This window comes from Schistocerca gregaria, chromosome 5 (genome assembly GCF_023897955.1).
Source record: "Schistocerca gregaria isolate iqSchGreg1 chromosome 5, iqSchGreg1.2, whole genome shotgun sequence".
Classification (NCBI taxonomy): Eukaryota; Metazoa; Arthropoda; class Insecta; order Orthoptera; family Acrididae; genus Schistocerca; species Schistocerca gregaria.
In genome coordinates this window covers 133,914,165-133,936,779 of record NC_064924.1, presented here as the reverse complement: position 1 = coordinate 133,936,779, position 22,615 = coordinate 133,914,165, and positions in this window count along the sequence as shown.

Here is a 22,615-nt window from a genome sequence, read left to right as displayed (position 1 = left end):
ATTTCACGCATAATCGCTTAAAAAATCACCTTCAGTGGTGTTCGAACCCGTGACCTTCGAGTACACCTATCCGACACTCTACCAACTCACCTACTAGAGATCTTCATATGTTGATCTCCCACATACAATTTGTCTATAGTGCGTAGACGTCTGGAGGTTTCGGTATCAGCTACGCCACGGCACGGCCGCCAACCTGCTACTGGCGCAAACTCTGCCCATTCTCACTGCACAAGCGTCACTTCTACATCTACATCGGCATCTACATCTACATGTATATTCTGCAAATCACATTTAAGTGCCAACAGAGGGTTCATCGAACGAGCTTCACAATTCTCCATTATTCCAATCTCGCACAGCGCGCGGACAGATTGAACACCTATATCTTTCCGTACGAGCTCTGATTTCCCTTATTTGATCTTGGTGATCGTTCCTCCCTATTTAAGTCGGTGTCAAAATATTTTCGCATTGGGAGGAGAAAGTTGGTGATTGGATTTTAGTGAGAAGATTCTGTCGCAACGAAAAACACATTTCTTTTAATAAGGTCCATACCAAATCCTGTACCATTTCTGTGACACTCTCCCCCATATTTCGCGATAATATAAAACGTGATGCCTTTCTTTGAGCTTCTTCGATGTAGTCCGTCAGTCGTATCTGATAAGGATCCCACACTGCAAGCGTAGCGTAGGCAGTTTCCTTAGTACATCTGTTACATTTTCTAAGTGTCCTGCCAATAAAACGCAGTCCTTGGTTTGCCTTAATCACAACATTTTATATATGTTCTTTCCGATTTAAGTTGATCGTAATTGTAATACCTAGGTATTTAGTTGAATTGTCGGCTTTTAGATTAGACTGATTTATCATGTCACTGAAGTCTAACGACTTCCCTTATACACTCATGTGGATGACCTCACACTTTTCGTTATTTAAGGTCAACTGCCAATTTTCGCACCATTCCGATATTTCTTCTAAATCGTTTACAATTTGTTTTGATCTTCTGATGACTTTATTAGCCGATAAACGACAGCGCCATCTGCAAGGAACAGCAAAGGGTCTATAACACTTAATTGGGGAACAACAGAAATCACTTCTGTTTTACTCGATGACCTTCCGTCACTTACTACGACCTGTGACCTCTCCGAGAGGAAATCACAGATACAGTCACATAACTGAGACGATATTCCATAAGCACGCAATTTCACTACGAGCAGCTTGTGTGGTACTGTGTCAAAAGCCTTCCGGAAATCCAGAAATAGGGAATCTATCTGAAATCCCTTGTCAATAGCACACAGCACTTCATGTGAATAAAGAGCTAGTTCTGTTTCACAAGAACAATGTTTTCTAAACCCATATCAATAGACCGTTTTCTTCGAGGTAATTCATAATGTTCGAACTCAATATATGTTCTAAAAACCTTAACGATATGGGCCTGTAATTTAGTGGATTACTCCTACAACCTTTCTTGAATATTGGTGTGACCTGTGCAACATTCCAATCTTTGGGTTCGGATCTTTCGTCGAGCGAACTTAGAATTCACTCAGCCGTAGAGATTCTCAATACGCAGACATGACCTAACGTGATACAAGTGTGTCTAAATCATTTAAAACGTAAACAGTTCTGATATAACATATGAGCTAAAATCCACGGATTGAGCGGACTGAACCGAGTACCAAAGTGGCCGGAGAAGTGAGGGAAAAATGGACACGTCATTTATGCATAGTTATGATAAACTGAATATTTTAAATTTAAAAAGCGCGCCACACCATGCTGTTCCCTCATTGGTCCATATTGGATTTTTTTTTCTACCAGATATTTTTAAGTTTGTTATGTGCGGCCCAAAAATACTCGTCTTATTCTGATGTGGCCCAGGTAACCTAAAATGTTCGACATCCCCGACTTAGACTTTCACATTCAGACATTCATCCTCAAGGTAACCAAAAAATTGTTAATACAGTATGATAAAGAGCTTTAGCCCATCTACAGGAACATCGGACCCACTTGTCACATTAGAGAAGTTCAAGTACCCTTCCTAGGGTACGCAGTTCCAGTCAGTGTGTAAGCATCGTCCACTCTTTACCGAGTTTTCACTGTGCCCGCAGTGCTGTTTTGGGGTGTAACTTTACACTTCACCTAATAACTGGCAACAATTTTTTCATTGTACCTGCAGACCGTGCCTCGTTTATGCATTCTGTATTGCCAGAACGCAAAAGAACGTTACGATGGTGCTAGTATCTGCCTTTCGACTGATCGAATCGTTTCCATTTGTGATAGCTGTGCTCTCGTGAATTCTGCAACACCAGACATGATTTTTCAGGCATCATGTAAGTTTTCAGACTCTATCAATATTAGCTCCATACCGAGTGTTCGAGCAGTCTTAGGCATTTGTTTGTTACGTCGTTTCGGCGCAAGCGTAAATCGTCATCATTCGTCTCCCATTTCTCGTAACAGACTTTCCTTTGCTTGTGTATCTACCCGAACTCCTCTGTCCGTAAGTAGTAAGGTGGCTATAATTTCGCACCTTACAAGCACTCACCCACATAATTTGCCGTGATCTACAAACACAATTAGGTATCATGTAATAGGTTGTACATAGTATGTATGAATATATAAAGGAGACTGACGTTGTCACGTACGCTGTGTAAATAATTGTTAACGCTTATTGCATGAAAGGTAACGGAATGCCTTTATTATAACGGTGTACTGAATTATTGCTTATACTAATAGAGGTTGGAACGACAGTGGAAATGCAGTGGCAGGCGGAACTCAAGCCCTGGTGGAAGGCCCACACAGGTGTGTTCGTCCTGTTTAAACACAGGAAGTAGCAAGACGGACGTTGTGACACCCGAGCGCTGGAGCACAATAGATTCGCGACTGAGCGGTATTGTAGCCGGACGGGCTGGATTACACTTCGGAAACTACGAAAATCTTGGACGCAGTTGAGAGGAACGAGGAAGCGTCACCTCGGAAATCAAGCAGGCTCGGTTATTTCCGCGGGTTTTTACTCAGAAGCGTACCATTCTACGAGTATAGGTTTTTCCTCTCAAGCTTTCCGCGCTGGGTGACAAAAGACTAACATTTGGTTGGTCGGCGTTCGGCAGAATCTGTAGAGAGGGAGAATATTCCGTGGTTTCAGGAATATTATTCGTTTTCGGAATTACGAGGTTGGGAAGCCAGCGGTGGAGAGACGAAGTCTTCTGTTGTGAACGCCCGTGTGTGACGGTCGCTCGTTATCAGCTTTGTTGGTACAGTCGGATTTGCTGTCTTAGCTCTCAGGAGAGTTTATAGTTAGAACAGCTAGACACTGTACTGTAGCGAACCTTTACGATTCTGGACTTCACCTCCGGGTTAGAAGTCGTCATTGGCTACGCAGCGTTCAGTAATTGAGAGCACTCCCTCTGCCTATACTTACGTTGAGACGTTATCTGAACTCCGTCCTTGTGGCTAGGAGTCCGCGTTTCTGGTCTGTAGAACACAGAGACGAGAAGACAGTATTGGAGTATATTAGCCAGAGGACCGCCTTCTGCCGTCCTAGTGTTTGAAAGAGTTTATTTGTGGCTGGAGTTCTTCCATCGTCGCAGACGAGTACGAGAACCATCACTTTGACGCACCGGACGCCGTACATACGGTGATATCGCAATTTGCTTCGGCTTATTAGGGCTATAAAACTAAACAGCTGTGATCACGTTAGTCCATTTCCACTGAAGTTCCACACCACCGTAGATCATCTTTGAAAGTAGTGTCTTCTAGTGTTTGGTACGTAGATGATGTCAGTCATTTCACTTAAGTGATAATAGACCGCGCTGTCGTACTAAGGGGCAGAGTTGGGCGATTGATTAATAATTTTCGTTAGGAAATATAGACAACAGTACTTAAAGGGTTGATTTTAATCTTCATTAAGTACACTACTGGCCGTTAAAATTGCTACACCACGTCGATGACGTGCTACAGTCGCGAAATTTAACCGACAGGAAGAAGATGCTGTGATATAACTTTTCAGAGCATTCACACAAGGCTGGCGTCGGTGGCTATACCTACAACGTGTTGACATGAGGAAATTTTCCAACCGATGTCTCATACACAAACAGCAGTTGACCGGCGTTGCCAGGTGAAACGTTGTTGTGAGGCCTCGTGTAAGTAGGAGAAAAGCGTACCATCACGTTTCCGACCTTGATAAAGATCGGATTGTAGCCTATCGCGATTTCGGTTTATCGCATCGCGACATTTCTGCATGAGTTGGTCGAGATCCAATGACTGTTAGCAGAATATGGAACCATTCAGGAGGGTAATACGGAACGCCGTGCTGGATCCAAACGGCCTCGTATCACTAGTAGTCGAGATGACAGGCACCTTATCCGCATGGCTGTAACTGATCGTGCAGCCACGTCTCGATCCCTGAGTCATCAGACGGGGACGTTTGCAAGACAACAACCATCTATACGAACACTTCGACGACGTTTGCAGCATCATGGACTATCAGCTCGGTGACCATGGCTGCGGTTACCCATGATGCTGCATCAGAGACAGGAGCGCCTGCGATGGTGTACTCAAAGACGAACATGGGTGCACGAAGAGCAAAACGTCATTTTTTTCGGAAGAATCAAGGTTCTGTTTACAGCATCGTGATGATCGGATCCGTGTTTGGCGACATCGCGGTGAACACAAATTGGAAGCGTATATTCGTCATCGCCATACCGGCGTGGTGGTGTGGGGTGTCATTGCTTACACGTCTCGGTCACCTCTTGTTCACATTGACGGCACTTTGAACAGTGGACGTTACATTTCAAATGTGTTACGAGCCGTGGCCCTACCCTTCATTCGATCCCTGCGAAACCCTACATTCCAGCAGGATAATGCACGACCGCATGTCGCAGGTCCTGTACGGGCCTTTCTGGATACAGAAAATGTTCGACTGCTGCCCTGGCCCGCACGTTCTCCAGATCTCTCACCAAATGAAAACGTCTGGTCAATGGTGGCCGAGCAACTAGCTCGTCACAATACGTCAGTCGCTACTCTTGATGAACTGTGGTATCGTGTTGAAGCTGCATGGGCAGCTGTACTCTGCATACGCCATCCAAGCTCTGTTTGACTAAATGCCCAGGCATATCAAGGTCGTTATTACGGCCAGAGGTGGAAGTTTTGGGTACTGATTTCTCAGGGTCTATGCACCCAAATTTCGTGAAAATGTAATCACATGTCAGTTATAGCATAATATATTTGTCCAATGGATACCCGTTTATCATCTGCATTTCTTCTTGGTGTAGCAATTTTAATGGCCAGTAGTGTATATATTGAACAACAACGCTTATCGTTTAGTAGTATTAGATACCTCCATCATTCATTTATGTTTAGATTGTAATTTATATGTAAAAAGGAGCATTTAGAGATGCTAAGATCTGTTTCAGGGGTAGTGAGACAGGGATAAATCTTCATTTTAGCGTTTATTATTTTCCGTTGCGCACATTCATTTTTATCCCGCCTGGAGTAGCGTCTTGGAAAGCGTAAGGCACCGCTAACCAGCAATGGAGACACTGTGTGACATGAAATATCGTAGTCTAGAGATAGGATACACGGTATGCCTTTCGGAAAGCGGTACAATTTTGATGAATGGTGTGCTGTTTTACAGTGTGTTCCAACTCTGACTCAAATTAGAGCTCTATCTTCGTTAGGTCTCGATAACTGACATGCTTCTGCATGTTATTGTTATTATGAATATTTTAGTTGCATTTGGTACAATAAGGCAGGTACGGCTCCGTGAAGTCATCGTGTTTTTATCACAGAAGGGAGATGCAGCAGGACAGATCCTCGATGTCAGCAAAGGGATGTTGGTCCAGCATTTCACGCAAACAGCATACGTGTCCTTACTGGTGGCGTTTATATTCGCTTGAAGGAGGGGTCCTCTTACGTTTTACCTCCAGACACCTCTTTGGTGGCTAGAGGTCTTTGAGTATACCGTGTTGATTGGCCGAGATCGACAGTTGCTCACAACACGCTAACTGATGAGGTTCTGATTCGTATGTGACGCCCTGAGCGCTGCTGCTCCCTGAATTGTCCACGAAGAATTATCTCTTAGGCCATGCTGACTGATACAGTTTCTAGTTCACACCAGAAGTCGAGGAGCTGGCCAGACGAGTCTGAGTTGCACTTATTATAATTTCTTATACAACTGCTGTACCACTTATTGCAACATTTCATTGATGGCACCAACGTCACTACAAGTCGCTGTGGGCTGTGTGATCTCCGACTTTGGCCCTTCTAGTATCGTTCCGATATTTCGATTCCAGAATGATTTGGCCTCCATTCATCAAGGCATTCACCTTCCTAGTTTGAGTTCTCCATCCGCAGATTGTGTATCCGTTTCTGCCATGCACATCACGTCCAGGACCTCAAATTATCCATCAGAAAACACATATTTCAGCGACTGTCTCGACCACGTCTCAACTAGGCCTCCGAAACTTGTTAATTCTTATTGACCATGTAACGACGTTTAAATAACTTGTCCTCGAAAACGTGGAATGTGATTTGACTCTGAACGTTATATGATTCAGTTTCCAACTCGTACACAGGACAACTTTTTTTTTCTCATAGAAGTAGTTTCGTAGCAACACGACATTAACTTCTACATATGTCTGCGATTTCTCTGTCTCCAATAAATACACTCCTGGAAATGGAAAAAAGAACACATTGACACCGGTGTGTCAGACCCACCATACTTGCTCCGGACACTGCGAGAGGGCTGTACAAGCAATGATCACACGCACGGCACAGCGGACACACCAGGAACCGCGGAGTTGGCCGTCGAATGGCGCTAGCTGCGCAGCATTTGTGCATCGCCGTCGTCAGTGTCAGCCAGTTTGCCGTAGCATACGGAGCTCCATCGCAGTCTTTAACACTGGTAGCATGCCGCGACAGCGTGGACGTGAACCGTATGTGCAATTGACGCACTTTGAGCGAGGGCGTATAGTGGGCATGCGGGAGGCCGGGTGGACGTACCGCCGAATTGCTCAACACGTGGGGCGTGAGGTCTCCACAGTACATCGATGTTGTCGCCAGTGGTCGGCGGAAGGTGCACGTGCCCGTCGACCTGGGACCGGACAGCAGCGACGCACGGATGCACGCCAAGACCGTAGGATCCTACACAGTGCCGTAGGGGACCGCACCGCCACTTTCCAGCAAATTAGGGACACTGTTGCTCCTGGGGTATCGGCGAGGACCATTCGCAACCGTCTCCATGAAGCTGGGCTACGGTCCCGCACACCGTTAGGCCGTCTTCCGCTCACGCCCCAACATCGTGCAGCCCGCCTCCAGTGGTGTCGCGACAGGCGTGAATGGAGGGACGAATGGAGACGTGTCGTCTTCAGCGATGAGAGTCGCTTCTGCCTTGGTGCCAATGATGGTCGTATGCGTGTATGGCGCCGTGCAGGTGAGCGCCACAATCAGGACTGCATACGACCGAGGCACACAGGGCCAACACCCGGCATCATGGTGTGGGGAGCGATCTCCTACACTGGCCGTACACCTCTGGTGATCGTCGAGGGGACACTGAATAGTGCACGGTACATCCAAACCGTCATCGAACCCATTGTTCTACCATTCCTAGACCGGCAAGGGAACTCAGGGCCAACACTCGGCATCATGGTGTGGGGAGCGATCTCCTACACTGGCCGTACACCTCTGGTGATCGTCGAGGGGACACTGAATAGTGCACTGTACATCCAAACCGTCATCGAACCCATCGTTCTACCATTCCTAGACCGGCAAAGGAACTTGCTGTTCCAACAGGACAATGCACGTCCGCATGTATCCCGTGCCACCCAACGTGCTCTAGAAGGTGTAAGTCAACTACCCTCGCCAGCAATATCTCCGGATCTGTTCCCCATTGAGCATGTTTCGGACTGGATGAAGCGTCGTCTCACGCGGTCTGCACGTCCAGCACGAACGCTGGTCCAACTGAGGCGCCAGGTGGAAATGGCATGGCAAGCCGTTCCACAGGACTACATCCAGCATCTCTACGATCGTCTCCATGGGAGAATAGCAGCCTGCATTGCTGCGCAAGGTGGATATACACTGTACTAGTGTCGACATTGTGCATGCTCTGTTGCTTGTGTCTATGTGCCTGTGGTTCTGTCAGTGTGATCATGTGATGTATCTGACCGCAGTAATGTATCAATAAAGTTTCCCCTTCCTGGGACAATGAATTCACGGTGTTCTTATTTCAATTTCCAGGAGTGTAAATTCAAATGTCAACAAACAAACACACGTCCCATGTGTTGGACAGCCTCAACGATACTGTTACAACAATCATTATACTCACAGTCATGTCGCTCACAAATGCCCCACTTTGTTGTAGAAATTTACCTTTTTTATGTACATTTGTAACTCATTCTGAAATTATACTTTTTCATCGAAAACAATTACCCTTCCCTCAAAGAAGGAAACACTTTTTAGAACGTCTGCACTAAGACTGCGTACTGAAAACCTCGGTCGCAACCGCGACTTTAGTCTGAAGCTGCATTTTTAAATGAGCATTTTCGTAATGAGTCTCATTTTCTTCGCGACCTCGCGCTGCCGGAGGTCTGCGGCCCCGTTTCCTTCGCTCGTTACATTTTTCCGCCGCTAATTACTCACGGCGCATCTCGCACGGTCTGCGCAGCCATTCTCTCCTCTGCGTTTCGCTGGAAACTCACTTTATGCAGGAAAACTGAAATAACTCTGGCTGTATAACATTCAGTGCTGCTCACTGGGTTCCCTCTTCCTGCTGAGGGAATGTTATTCATACATTTAACTACTTTCTCTGTCTGCATTAAACTGGCAGAGATTTAGGAGAGATGTCTTCTCTCAGAAAACAGGTATTACATTCATCGTTTCTGCAAACATAGCAAGAACATTATTCATTACATTGTCGTAATCCATTTTATACCGTGGTGTTTGGCTACACCATTCGTAAACTTTCCCTACGCAAAACGGAGCAATTACTGTGTAATGTAGCAGTGTTGCGATTGTTACTACTAACTGTTTTATATCAAATGTTGGAGTCACCATTCATCGCGTGGCCACCGAATCGTGATCCTGTAGGTTGAAGGACAGTTTTTCAGAATGCCCACTGGCGCCAGAGACTCAGTTATATACATTTTTCAAACAATGATGTATTACTAGAGCCGACCGCTGTGGCCGAGTGGTTCTAGGCGCTTCAGTCCGGCACCGCACTTCTGCTACGGTCGCAGGTCCGAATCTTGCCTCGGGTATGGATGTGTGTAATGTCCTTAGGTTAGATAGGTTTAAGTAGTTCTAAGTCTAGGGGACTGATGACCTCAGATGTCAAGACCCATAATGGTTACAGCCATTTGAACCATTTTTTCTATTACTAAATGTTGGCTGTACTATTGGTTGATGGTATACCGTAATTTCATGGAATAAATTCACATTTTTGGGTCAAATGTCCTTATGCTACATATCGGTTAATTACACGCCATGGTCACTCACATGACGTATTATGCAGAGACTCCAATAAATTAATTCCCACACTTCACAGCAAAAACAGTGGGCCAATGCTGAATCCAACAAACATAACGCAGCTAGCTCGCAGGTCCTATAAACGCCGAAACCCTGTGTGGTACTGTACACAATAGCTATCACAAGAAACTACTAGAGAACACTTATCATTATGACAATCAGTCCAGATGTAAACCAATACTGTCTTACAACAAATATTAGAAAAGACATTATTAGAGGTGACACAGTCCATAACGCTAGTAAATTACACTTCATTAAAATCAGTGACACTTCAGAAGTCTTATCACACTGATTAAATGACATAGCGAGTCGTTATTTGTGATCAGAATTTGAACCCACTGTTAACCACACAAAGGTTGCGTGTCTGATCGAGACTCGACTAGGCATAAGAAGACGTAAAATGTCGATTATTAGTATCAGTTTATAATGGCATTGTCCGAACCTGTAAATAAATGGTGATACGTTTAGAACTGCACTGGGAACTCCATGAATGCCCTGAGAAGTAACCAAGAAAGTTATGGGGTGAAGTACAATGCACATCTTTGAAACACCATGAAGTAAAGTTGTGATGAATAGAAACTGATACCTATGTGAATTGTTTACTAACTACAATAAGATATAAAGATAACAGATATTGAATATGTTCACCAACAACGTGATATTCGCACCTGAATCGACAATATTTGCCTGACACGGATTTGATCTTGGCACCTTTCGCGATTGTCTTCAATACGTTCTGCAGTCTACATCCTTCTCAATCTGTTTAGTGTATTTATCTCTTGGTCTCCCTCAACGATTTTTACCCTCCACGCTGCCATCCAATACTAAATTTGTATGTCCTACCAACCGATCCCTTCTTCTTGTCAAATTGTGCCACAAAGTCCTCCCCAATACCTCCTCATTAGTTATGTGATCTACCCATTTAATCTTCAGCATTCTTCTGCAGCACCACATTTCGAAAGCATCTATTCTCTTCTTGTCCAAACTATTTATCGTCCACGTCTCACTTCCATACATGGCTATACTCCATACAAATACTTTCAGAAACGACTTCCTGACACTTAAATCTATACTCGATGTTAAGAAATTTCTCTTCTTCAGAAACACTTTGCTTGCCATTGCCAGTCTACATTTTGTATCCTCTCTACTTCAACCATCATCAGTTATTTTGCTCCCCAAATAGCAAAACTCCTTTACTACTTTAAGTGTCTCATTTCCTAATCTAATTCCCTCAGCATCACCCGACTTAATTCGACTACATTCCATTATCCTCGTTTTGCTTCTGTTGATGTTCATCTTATATCCTCCCTTCAAGACATTACCCATTCCGTTCAACTGCTCTTCCAAGTTCTTTGCTCTCTCTGACAGAATTACAATGTCATCGGCGAACCTCAAAGTTTTTATTTTTTTCCATGGATTTTAATATCTACTCCGAATTTTTCTTTTGTTTCCTTCACTGCTTGCTCAATATACAAATTGAATAATATCGGCGAGAGGCTACAACCCTGCCTCACTCCCTTCCCAACTACGGCTTCCCTTTCATATCCCTCGACTCTTATAACTGCCTTCTGGTTTCTGTACAAATTGTAAATAGCCTTTCGCTACCTGTAGTTTACCCCTGCCACCTTCAGAATGTGGAAGAGAGCATTCCAGTCAACATTGTCAAAAGCTTTCTGCGAGTCTACAAATGCTAGAAACGTAGGTTTGCCTTTTCTTAATCTAGCTTCTAAGATAAGTCGTAGGGTCAGTATTGCCTCACGTGTTCCCATATTTCTACGGAATCCAAACTGATCTTCCCCGAGCTACGACTAGAGATGGAATATTTACTGTTTCTTCGCAAGTAGCTAGATGCGCACATGTCCAACTAGAGGCAACGCAACGAATAGTTCTGTGCTGTCTGGGACTCCAACCCAGCTCATATCGTCGTTGTTGGCTACTTACGAAGAGGCGTCAACTATTAAATTCTCCTTCACTAGTAGTTAGGATCGCGCAGTTCGTAGACACCTGAAGGTTTCTCGTATCATGAGGAAACAAGGAACTGATGGGCCAGTATCATTTCGAATGCTTCAGATCTAGAGAAAAATTGGAATCGAAACTAGAATCCCAGCCCAATGTCAATATTTTCAAAATATCGAGGTTGCTGCAAATAAGAAATGAAGGTGTTGTGAACCTTACATGGCGATTGGTTCTTGAACTAAAATAACATTACTAGTGTGAGAAAGTTTACCAGAAAGTTTCTGCAAGCAGCGATTTCCGTCTCTGATAGCAATAACTAATAAAACTGTGTTCCAGTCAGAAGCGAGTGGATATGTTTAATGTTGATTTGGAACCATCGCACAGCCCTGCGTTCTATACTTGACGTTACTGGAGTTGAAGAAGGTATGTTTGTGCCTGTTAAAAACTGTTATCCCCTAGCGGGAAACGAATCCACTCCTTACCCACTACAATCTAGCCTCAATCCAACCAACCACCGAATTTCATACTTGTTAGCATTGTGTTTTATTCACATTGGGCAAGCAGCACACGGTACGAGAAGTGTTGACCTCCACTTCATCTGTTGTTGAGACTAATCTTTCTCCTTTAAGCCGTACTCCGTCAGTCTGCTAAGAGCATCAGTTCGACAGAAGAGATAGTTTCGTTCATTTTCTAGCTAGCCAGTAATAGAAAAATCTTGCGGGAGCATGTTTGTGAAAGGGCTCATGATCGTTTCTCACAGTAAGGGCAATTTCAACGCCATCAATCAGCGTCCGGCCAAGTGATCGCGACGCATTGGGCTTAAAACATTTCATCTGCAGCGGAGTTTCTTGCGCTCCAATTAGAACGTATCACAGATGTAACGTTGCGTATGATATTATACTATGTTTCAACATGTTCCGTGTTGATTTTGTACGGCATATTGATATAAGCGTATTTAACTATAATCTTATTTTCGTCAAGTTTGAAGTGTAGCTAGTGCTATTAAAATCTTGAATATTTATAATTTGACTTGATAAGGGGCGTCGTTTTTGCATTACAAAACGCAGTCTAAGACAAGGTAAAGTGTAGCGTTTGTGACACCTGTGACACCTGTGCCCTGTATGGAATAAGTGCTACGGGGAAAGACAAGTTGTATCGTTTCAAGTACTATCGATTTGAGATAAGTCAATCACCATATTCAGGAAGACAAAGAGGCATTGATAAAGGACCTTTTTTGAGATTTACTTCTATGGCCAATGACAGTGTTCCTGATAAATGGCAAGTGTGATGATCAGTTGACCTTCGTGTGACACTAGTCTTCAGTAGTCATATTGATGTCAAACGGAAGGACGGAGGATTACGGTCCAGCGTCTCATCGTAAACGAGAACAGACGTGAAGGACAGTCTAGAACTGGGAAGGATGGGGGAAGGAAGTCATCCGTGAACTTTCAAAGAATTCATCCTGGCATTTGCCGTAGTAGATTTAATGAGATATCTGTAAACCTAAAGCAGTGCCGTCACATGGCAATAAATAATAAAATGCGTGAGGCTCTCCACATAGACACGAAAACAATTACGGTAGTGTTCGCTTACACGATAAATCAGTCACATTTAAAGGTTGGCGATTCAGCTAAAAATCTAGGAACTACTATCATGAACAGCTTAAATTGGGACCGTAATATGGAAAACATTGTGGGGAAGTAAACCTAAAGACCGCGTTTTATTGGTAGGATACATTGAAGATGCAACCGATCTACAAGATATTCGTCCGGCCTCTTTCTGGGTATTCCTGTGTGGTATAAGATCTATGTGAGGTTGCACTGCAGGAAGACAACGTTCTATATAATATCGAAATAGTGGAGAGTGTGTCACTGATACGGTAAATTATTTAGGACGGAAATTATTGCCACTTTGGCGGTTTACATTGCAGCGAGGTGATTCCACTAAATTCCAATCACCAGTCTCCTGGCGAGAGGTTCGAGGCGCCACAGTCTGGAAACGCGAGACCGCTACGGTCGCAGGTTCGAATCCTGCATCGGGCATGAATATGTGTGCTGTCCTTAGTTAGTTTTAAGCAATTCTACATTCTAGGGGACTGATGACCTCAGAAGTTAAGTCCCCTAGTGCTCAGAGCCATTTGACCTATTCACCAATCTCCTCCGCTAAATGCTACGATATTTTGTTTACTCTGACTTAGATAAGAGGCATTGTAAGGTCTCCACATTTTTGGGCCTTACATCAGCTGCATAACGATGTTAGATACCGAATAAAATCCCCAGCAAATAAAGATATTATTGACAACAGGAAATAATTAGAGCCATGTCATGTACGAAATAACAAACGATTTATCATTTTAACAACAGGGGCATGAGTAATATAACAAAGTGAACGTAGCTTGGAGACAGACAGGGCAGGTGGCTATTGACATTGGAACAACTCAGTTAGCTTCAACAAAAGAAAGCCCAGGTGCACTGCGGAAAAAATAAGGGAAAATCAATATAATACCTATCAGAATAAGCACGGCCGAGACGCAAGTAACTGGCCAGAGTATATTAACGAGTGGAGACACGGGAAAGAAAAATAAGAATTTACCATAAACGTGGGAGCGGTCGGCTGAAGCCAGACGTGTGACGTAGTAGAATCAAGGTGGGAATGAAAACGTCATATAAAAGCACTTTGATAACTCAATTAAGACACAGAGACAGAGAGATGCGGGCGCTCAAGTCTAGCGGCCGGCCACACACCTGCGCGGCTCTGACTCTACGTTTGCGAAGTGAGGGCGATACGCTTTACGTATCGTGGCGACAAACGCAAAGCGATAGTTAAATATTCCTGCTGGAATCTTTTCCGGCTGACTTTTGCGCACGTTGCTTCAACCCAGAGGAAGTGTGCTGTTGCCATTAATTTCGATTGGGGAAATTTGAACGTTCCACGGAACGCATAGCGTTTGAGACTAATTACTTTTAGTCAAAGTGAGAGTAGGGGATTAGTGATTCAGAAACAGCATGGAGCCAACGCCGCCGCAGTTGTCGTTTGGTAATGTACGAAGCGCTTTTGGCGAAATTAAATGTTAAGTCCAATTTTGCAAGAGTTGGATACTCCAACAGGCATACACATTGAATAGCGATGTTAAAGAGCTAATTACTAACCTACCCTTAAATGAGTACATTAGAATAGATAAAGTCATCCTCCCCCAACTTAGTTCATTGTACAGCTACGACGTAGGTGTAATTTTCACTGCTAAAGATTTACTTGTTTCAATTCATAACATTTTCACACATAGAGATATACACTCCTGGAAATGGAAAAAAGAACACATTGACACCGGTGTGTCAGACCCACCATACTTGCTCCGGACACTGCGAGAGGGCTGTACAAGCAATGATCACACGCACGGCACAGCGGACACACCAGCAACCGCGGTGTTGGCCGTCGAATGGCGCTAGCTGCGCAGCATTTGTGCACCGCCGCCGTCAGTGTCAGCCAGTTTGCCGTGGCATACGGAGCTCCATCGCAGTCTTTAACACTGGTAGCATGCCGCGACAGCGTCGACGTGAACCGTATGTGCAGTTAACGGACTTTGAGCGAGGGCGTATAGTGGGCATGCGGGAGGCCGGGTGGACGTACCGCCGAATTGCTCAACACGTGGGGCGTGAGGTCTCCACAGTACATCGATGTTGTCGCCAGTGGTCGGCGGAAGGTGCACGTGCCCGTCGACCTGGGACCGGACCGCAGCGACGCACGGATGCACGCCAAGACCGTAGGATCCTACGCAGTGCCGTAGGGGACCGCACCGCCACTTCCCAGCAAATTAGGGACACTGTTGCTCCTGGGGTATCGGCGAGGACCATTCGCAACCGTCTCCATGAAGCTGGGCTACGGTCCCGCACACCGTTAGGCCGTCTTCCGCTCACGCCCCAACATCGTGCAGCCCGCCTCCAATGGTGTCGCGACAGGCGTGAATGGAGGGACGAATGGAGACGTGTCGTCTTCAGCGATGAGAGTCGCTTCTGCCTTGGTGCCAATGATGGTCGTATGCGTGTTTGGCGCCGTGCAGGTGAGCGCCACAATCAGGACTGCATACCACCGAGGCACACAGGGCCAACACCCGGCATCATGGTGTGGGGAGCGGTCTCCTACTCTGGCCGTACACCTCTGGTGATCGTCGAGGGGACACTGAATAGTGCACGGTACATCCAAACCGTCATCGAACCCATCGTTCTACCATTCCTAGACCGGCAAGGGAACTTGCTGTTCCAACAGGACAATGCACGTCCGCATGTATCCCGTGCCACCCAACGTGCTCTAGAAGGTGTAAGTCAACTACCCTGGCCAGAAAGATCTCCGGATCTGTCCCCCATTGAGCATGTTTGGGACTGGATGAAGCGTCGTCTCACGCGGTCTGCACGTCCAGCACGAACGCTGGTCCAACTGAGGCGCCAGGTGGAAATGGCATGGCAAGCCGTTCCACAGGACTACATCCAGCATCTTTACAATCGTCTCCATGGGAGAATAGCAGCCTGCATTGCTGTGAAAGGTGGATATACACTGTACTGGTGCCGACATTGTGCATGCTCTGTTGCCTGTGTCTATGTGCCTGTGGTTCTGTCAGTGTGATCATGTGATATATCCGACCCCAGGAATGTGTCAATAAAGTTTCCCCTTCCTGGGACAATGAATTCACGGTGTTCTTATTTCAATTTCCAGGAGTGTAGTTTGATTAGTTAAATATTCAATGTTTAAACATTTTTAAGTCCAATTTTGCACGAGTTGGATACTTCAACAGGCATACACATTGAATAGCGATGTTAAAGAGCTAATTACTAACCTACCCTTAAATGAGTACATTAGAATAGATAAAGTCATCCTTCCCCAACTTAGTTCATTGTACAGCTACGACGTAGGTGTAATTTTCACTGCTAAAGATTTACTTGTTTCAATTGATAACATTTTCACATATAGAGATATAGTTTGATTAATTACATATTCAATGTTGAAACATTAATTGATTTATTGAGAGAAGAAGTATTTAAACTTGCTTATTGATTACAACATGATTCAGAGCTTCGGTAAATTAAATGTAATATGAAAAAGGGAGAGATTGTGTTTTCATTTTAGATTAAATCCCAAACTTGTCATTAATATCAATTTATGTATTCTTGGACTGTCACAGTAACATTTTTTATTACTTTGAGACAGGGCCAGAATTAATAGCTATGTGGAACGTCTGTTTACTACACGGGGCTTGAGAAGACAGTCAGAACGTTATCCCCAGCCGCATTCAAAATTAACAAATCTATTACAACATGATCATTGTGATGAGAGACCGTGCATGCCCAGTAACGTTTGGTTGTTCATTACTTCCACGACTTTTTTAGAGTGGAATGACAGAGAAATGTTTTGACAGTGACTGAAAGAACACCCTGACAAGCAGCTAATTGAGAACTGTAGAGTGCTGACGTAGATGTGGATTCAGATGTCAAGGGAGGGCTAGCTGGAAGGTGGGAGGGATCTAGGAATGGATCGGAGTGTAGAAATACAAAATATACGAATGAAATGTTTACGAAGTGTTCCTTACTTACTAGTATGTCACAACTCGTTTTCTCTCAGGATAGTGAGAAAACGAGAAATGTTTTCAGAACGAAGAATCGATTTTGGGTTAGGGAATATAGAAGAATACGATTTCATATGGAGGACGGTGAAGAAAGCAGAAACTAAACGAGAATGTACAGTTTCAATGGAAATCGCTAGATTTGCTTACATCGTTTTGGGAGAATGCCGTAGAAGGACAATTGAGGTGATAAAGTAAGAGAAACGAGTGAGAAAGAAAATGGAGGAGAAATTAAAAATGAACAAATGCTTGCATAATTTTTGGAGGGCGGTTGGTGTATTAATGGAAGGAGATGAGGAAAGAGATGTATTGGAGATAAACACGAAATACTTTTAAGGCGTCCATCTAAACTGATTACTTAGTGAGTAGAAATTAAATAAAAATAGAGTATTTAACTAACTGTGTATTAAACAGGAACTCACCTCGGTTAAAAAGTTAACTCGAAGGATAAAACTAACTCAAATTTTATTTTGTTGCCAAGTGATTTTCCACTGGCTCTCAATGAAGAAAAATAAACAAAAAGACGACGAAAAAAGGTTTTAAGGACTGTAACATTTTATCCAGAATCGAACATTATTTCTACTGGGCGCAGAATGTATAAGCCGTCGGATGCAATAGCGTGAAGAAGCAACTTCTTCCCAGGATTCATAAACGCAGTCCCAAAGAGCGACAGATGTAGTTGGCTGGTTTCATGGCCAGTTTTCTGCTAACATTCTGGCTACGTCAGCCCACATGTTTTCCATATTGTTCAGCAGCAGCCTGTGGTGGCTGGTGCATGACTTTGACTCTAATCGTGGGGTGGTGCTGCTGAATGAATGCAGATTTCTGAATGGCAGAATGGCCCTCTTGCAATGTAAAGTTCCCTTCTCCATAGAGCATTCGAACAGATAGAAGCATCACATTTTCCAATAAGTGGATGTACTGCTCACTGTCTAGAGTTCCTTCTGTCCTGTGAAGAATTCCTCTCCTCTCACAGAAATCCATCCCCAGCAGGAAACGAAACAGATAGCCAGCCACTTCTTCTCGTCGTGCTTACATATTCGCGTCGATGGTGAGTCTCTTGCGACCAGTAAACGACTCTTGGACCGTCGTTGCTGGTGGAAAAACCTTCTCGTCAGTGATGCACTCAGATGGAGTTCCACAAATGTCAGCTGCCGCAACTGTTTCACTTTTGCTGTTCTTAGACCCTAGCTCCCTGTCCTCTTGCTGTGAGCTCACTCTCTTCCTGCCTGAACTAAGAGCACTGTAGGTGGTGCGCCTTTCAAGATAGTTCCTCCACCTCTTTGCAGTGGTATGTGGCGTGTCATACCTTCTGTTAACTTCTGTGATATAACATCCAAGTTATTCAATAAAAACGACGACTCTATCTCGAATTGATCTCTCCCAGTGAGCCGTTGCATTAGACAGCCCTATGTCAGGAGAAGAAGCATAATTGGATTGGATTGAATTGTTTGGCGGAAGAGACCAAACAGCGAAGTCATTGGTCCCATCGGATTACGGAAGGACAGGGAAGAAAGTCAGCCGTGGCCTCTCAAAGGAACCATTACAGCTTTTGCCTGGAACGATTTAGGGAAATCACGGAAAACCTAAAGCAGGATGGCCGGACACGGGATTCAACCGTCGTCCTCCCGAATGCGAGTCCAGTGTGCTAACCACTGCGCAGTCTCTCTGGGTGAAGCATAATTATTATATTCCCATGTGTTACTCAGAAGGATCTGGCACCCTCAGCCTATAAATATATGTCACTATGTACCTCTTCGATGTATGTCTGAATACTGTAGGCGTCAATGTATACGCCGGCCGTTGTGGCCGAGCGGTTCTAGCCGCTACAGTCTGGTACCGCGCGACCGCTACGGTCACAGGTTAGAATCCTGCCTCGGACCTGGAGGCAAACTTGTGATAATGCTGATGTCGCAGCGCTGAAGCCCGCTGGCTGGTGGAAGGAACTGTGTGCTTCTGACAGTGTGCTGTGGAGCAACGGAGTGAGCGTGCAGGGGCTGTGTAAAGACCTCCACCTCCGTTTCTTTGTTTAAGGACTCTGCCGCAGTGCAAGTTCTATCTGTACAGTTGCTGGACCAGTAGAGGTGGGTTTTCAAGTTCACAATGAGCCACTGACTATGGTGCAGCCAGAGTTCGTGGATGGAGTTGATAGGTATGACAGCGTTCCAAATCCCTCTGGCTGACAACTGTCATAAGGTTCCACCCATGGGTGGTAACTACCATAGCTGGCATCTGTGTGTCTTTTGCCCTGTATAAGTGTGTTCAAGCTGCCATGCTGTTGCACATGATCCAGAACGCCTGACCCACGGTTTCTGGGGCTGTGGGACTAGGAAAAGGAATAAAGTACGTGGGTGCCATGCATGGTGGAGCTCCTCTGGGCTATTGATAATTAGAGTAAGCCTCCACAACAATGGTCCACATAAAGACCAGAAAGGGGTCTGAAAAGTCTAAATGAATGCAGTCCAACGAATTACTGGAGAGAGGAGTGCAGAAGATGTTCAGATATGGTGCTACAGAAGAACGCTGAAGATTGATTGGGTAGATAACGTAACTACAGAAGAGGTACTGAACAGAACTGGGGAGAAAATAAATTTGTCACAGAACCTGAGTGAAGAAGGAAGCCGCAGGGAAGTGGTTGGTGGGGGGTGATCGTAGAAGGAGACCGAGATATGAATACAGTAAACAATTTCAGAAAAAATGTAGACTGTAGTAGTATCTGGAGATGAAGAGGTTCCACAGGACAGAGAAGGATGGAGAGGTGCATTAAACCAGTCTTTGGACTGAAGACTCCGGCAACAACATTTGTATACTGTATGCAGTTTATATATTTTAAACAACACATCAAAGTGCCTTGTTCCCTTTAAAATGTTGCTTGTCTTTGGTTATGTTGCGTGTTTATATCTTGTAATAGGATTTGTTTTTAGTATTTATTAGTAGTTATTATGAAGAGGACAGGAAAAGAAAGGAAAGGAAAGGAAAGGAAAGGAAAGGAAAGGAAAGGAAAGGAAAGGAAAGGAAAGGAAAGGAAAGGAAAGGAAATAAGTGTAATCTTTTCAGAATGTCTTGCTATCACAGTTCGGATTGATAAATGTTTCATGCTTCCGATTTTTTTTTCCTTTTTTTGTACATGGATTGCAATACGCCTACACCAAATGTAATAAAAAGCAATGTTAGCCTTCATTATCATATATATTTTTCAAGTGTGGAGTAGGATTTATTGCGTTCAGCCTACATAGAATGGTACTTGGTGCGGTGAAGAATTATGGAAAAATTTCTGAAAACTTTATACACTCCTGGAAATTGAAATAAGAACACCGTGAATTCATTGTCCCAGGAAGGGGAAACTTTATTGACACATTCCTGGGGTCAGATACATCACATGATCACACTGACAGAACCACAGGCTCATAGACACAGGCAACATAGCATGCAAAATGTCGGCACTAGTACAGTGTATATCCACCTTTCGCAGCAATGCAGGCTGCTATTCTCCCATGGAGACGATCGTAGAGATGCTGGATGTAGTCCTGTGGAACAGCTTGCCATGCCATTTCCGCCTGGCGCCTCAGTTGGACCAGCGTTCATGTTGGACGTGCAGACCGCGTGAGACGACGCTTCATCCAGTCCCAACACATGCTCAATGGGGGACAGATCCGGAGATCTTGCTGGCCGGGGTAGTTGACTTACACCTTCTAGAGCACGTTGGGTGGCACGGGATACATGCGGACGTGCATTGTCCTGTTGGAACAGCAAGTTCCCTTGCCGGTCTAGGTATGGTAGAACGATGGGTTCGATGACGGTTTGGATGTACCGTGCACTATTCAGTGTCCCCTCGACGATCACCAGAGGTGTACGGCCAGTGTAGGAGATCGCTCCCCACACCATGATGCCGGGTGTTGGCCCTGTGTGCCTCGGTCGTATACAGTCCTGATTGTGGCGCTCACCTGCACGGCGCCAAACACGCATACGACCATCATTTGCACCAAGGCAGAAGCGACTTTCATCGCTGATGACGACACGTCTCCATTCGTCCCTCCATTCACGCCTGTCGCGACACCACTGGAGGCGGGCTGCACGATGTTGGGGCGTGAGCGGAAGACGGCCTAACGGTGTGCGGGACCGTAGCGCAGCTTCATGGAGACGGTTGCGAATGGTCCTCGCCGATACCCCAGGAGCAACAGTGTCCCTCATTTGCTGGGAAGTGGCGGTGCGGTCCCCTACGGCACAGCGTAGGATCCTACGGTCTTGGCGTGCATCCGTGCGTCGCTGCGGTCCGGTCCCAGGTCGACGGGCACGTGCACCTTCCGCCGACCACTGGCGACAACATCGATGTACTGTAGAGACCTCACGCCCCAAGTGTTGAGCAATTCGGCGGTAGGTCCACCCGGCCTCACGCATGCCCACTATACGCCCTCGCTCAAAGTCCGTCAACTGCACATACGGTTCACGTCCACGCTGTCGCGGCATGCTACCAGTGTTAAGGACTGCGATGGAGCTCCGTATGCCACGGCAAACTGGCTGACACTGACGGCGGCGGTGCACAAATGCTGCGCAGCTAGCGCCATTCGACGGCCAACACCGCGGTTCCTGGTGTGTCCGCTGTGCCGTGCGTGTGATCATTGCTTGTACAGCCCTCTCGCAGTGTCCGGAGCAAGTATGGTGGGTTTGACACACCGGTGTCAATGTGTTCTTTTTTCCATTTCCAGGAGTGTATATGCGTCACTCGTTGTATCACGAACAGCACAGCCTGAGCTAAGCCAGTGGTAGAAATGGCAACGCTCATTACATATTCTGACAGCTATCTTATACGTGGTGATACCACTGTTTTGTTGTTGTTGTTGTTGTTGTGGTCTTCAGTCCTGAGAGTGGTTTGATGCAGCTCTCCATGCTACTCTATCCTGTGCAAGTTTCTTCATCTCCCAGTACCTACTGCAACCTACATCGTTCTGAATCTGCTTAGTGTATTCATCTCTTGCTCTCCCTCTACGATTTTTACCCTCCACGCTGCCCTCCAATGCTAAATTTGTGATCCCTCAATGCCTCAGAACATGTCCTACCAACCGGTCCCTTCTTCTTGTCAAGTTGTGTCACAATCTCCTCTTCACCCGAATTCTATTCAGTACCTCCTAATTAGTTATGTGATCTACCCATTTAATCTTCAGCATTCTTCTGTAGCACCACATTTCAGTGTGTGCGATCTTGAGTATTTTTCATAAGTACATTCGTTGTTTTTGTACTGCCATTGCCGGCCTGTGTGGCCGAGCGGTTCTGGGCGCTACAGTGTGGAATAGCGCGACCACTACGGTCGCAGGTTCGCATTCTGCACCGGGCATGGATGTGTGTGATGTCCTTAGGTTAGTTAGATTTAAGTAGTTCTAACTTCTAGGCGACTGATGACCTTAGAAGTTAAGTCCAATAGTGCTCAGAGCCATTTGAACCATTTTTTGTACTGCCATTAGCATAGCTTCGCGTAAGCCTGGAGGCACTATCAAATCTTACTGTTTATTCATACAAATTGCCTGGCCACAACCATTGTGTGTA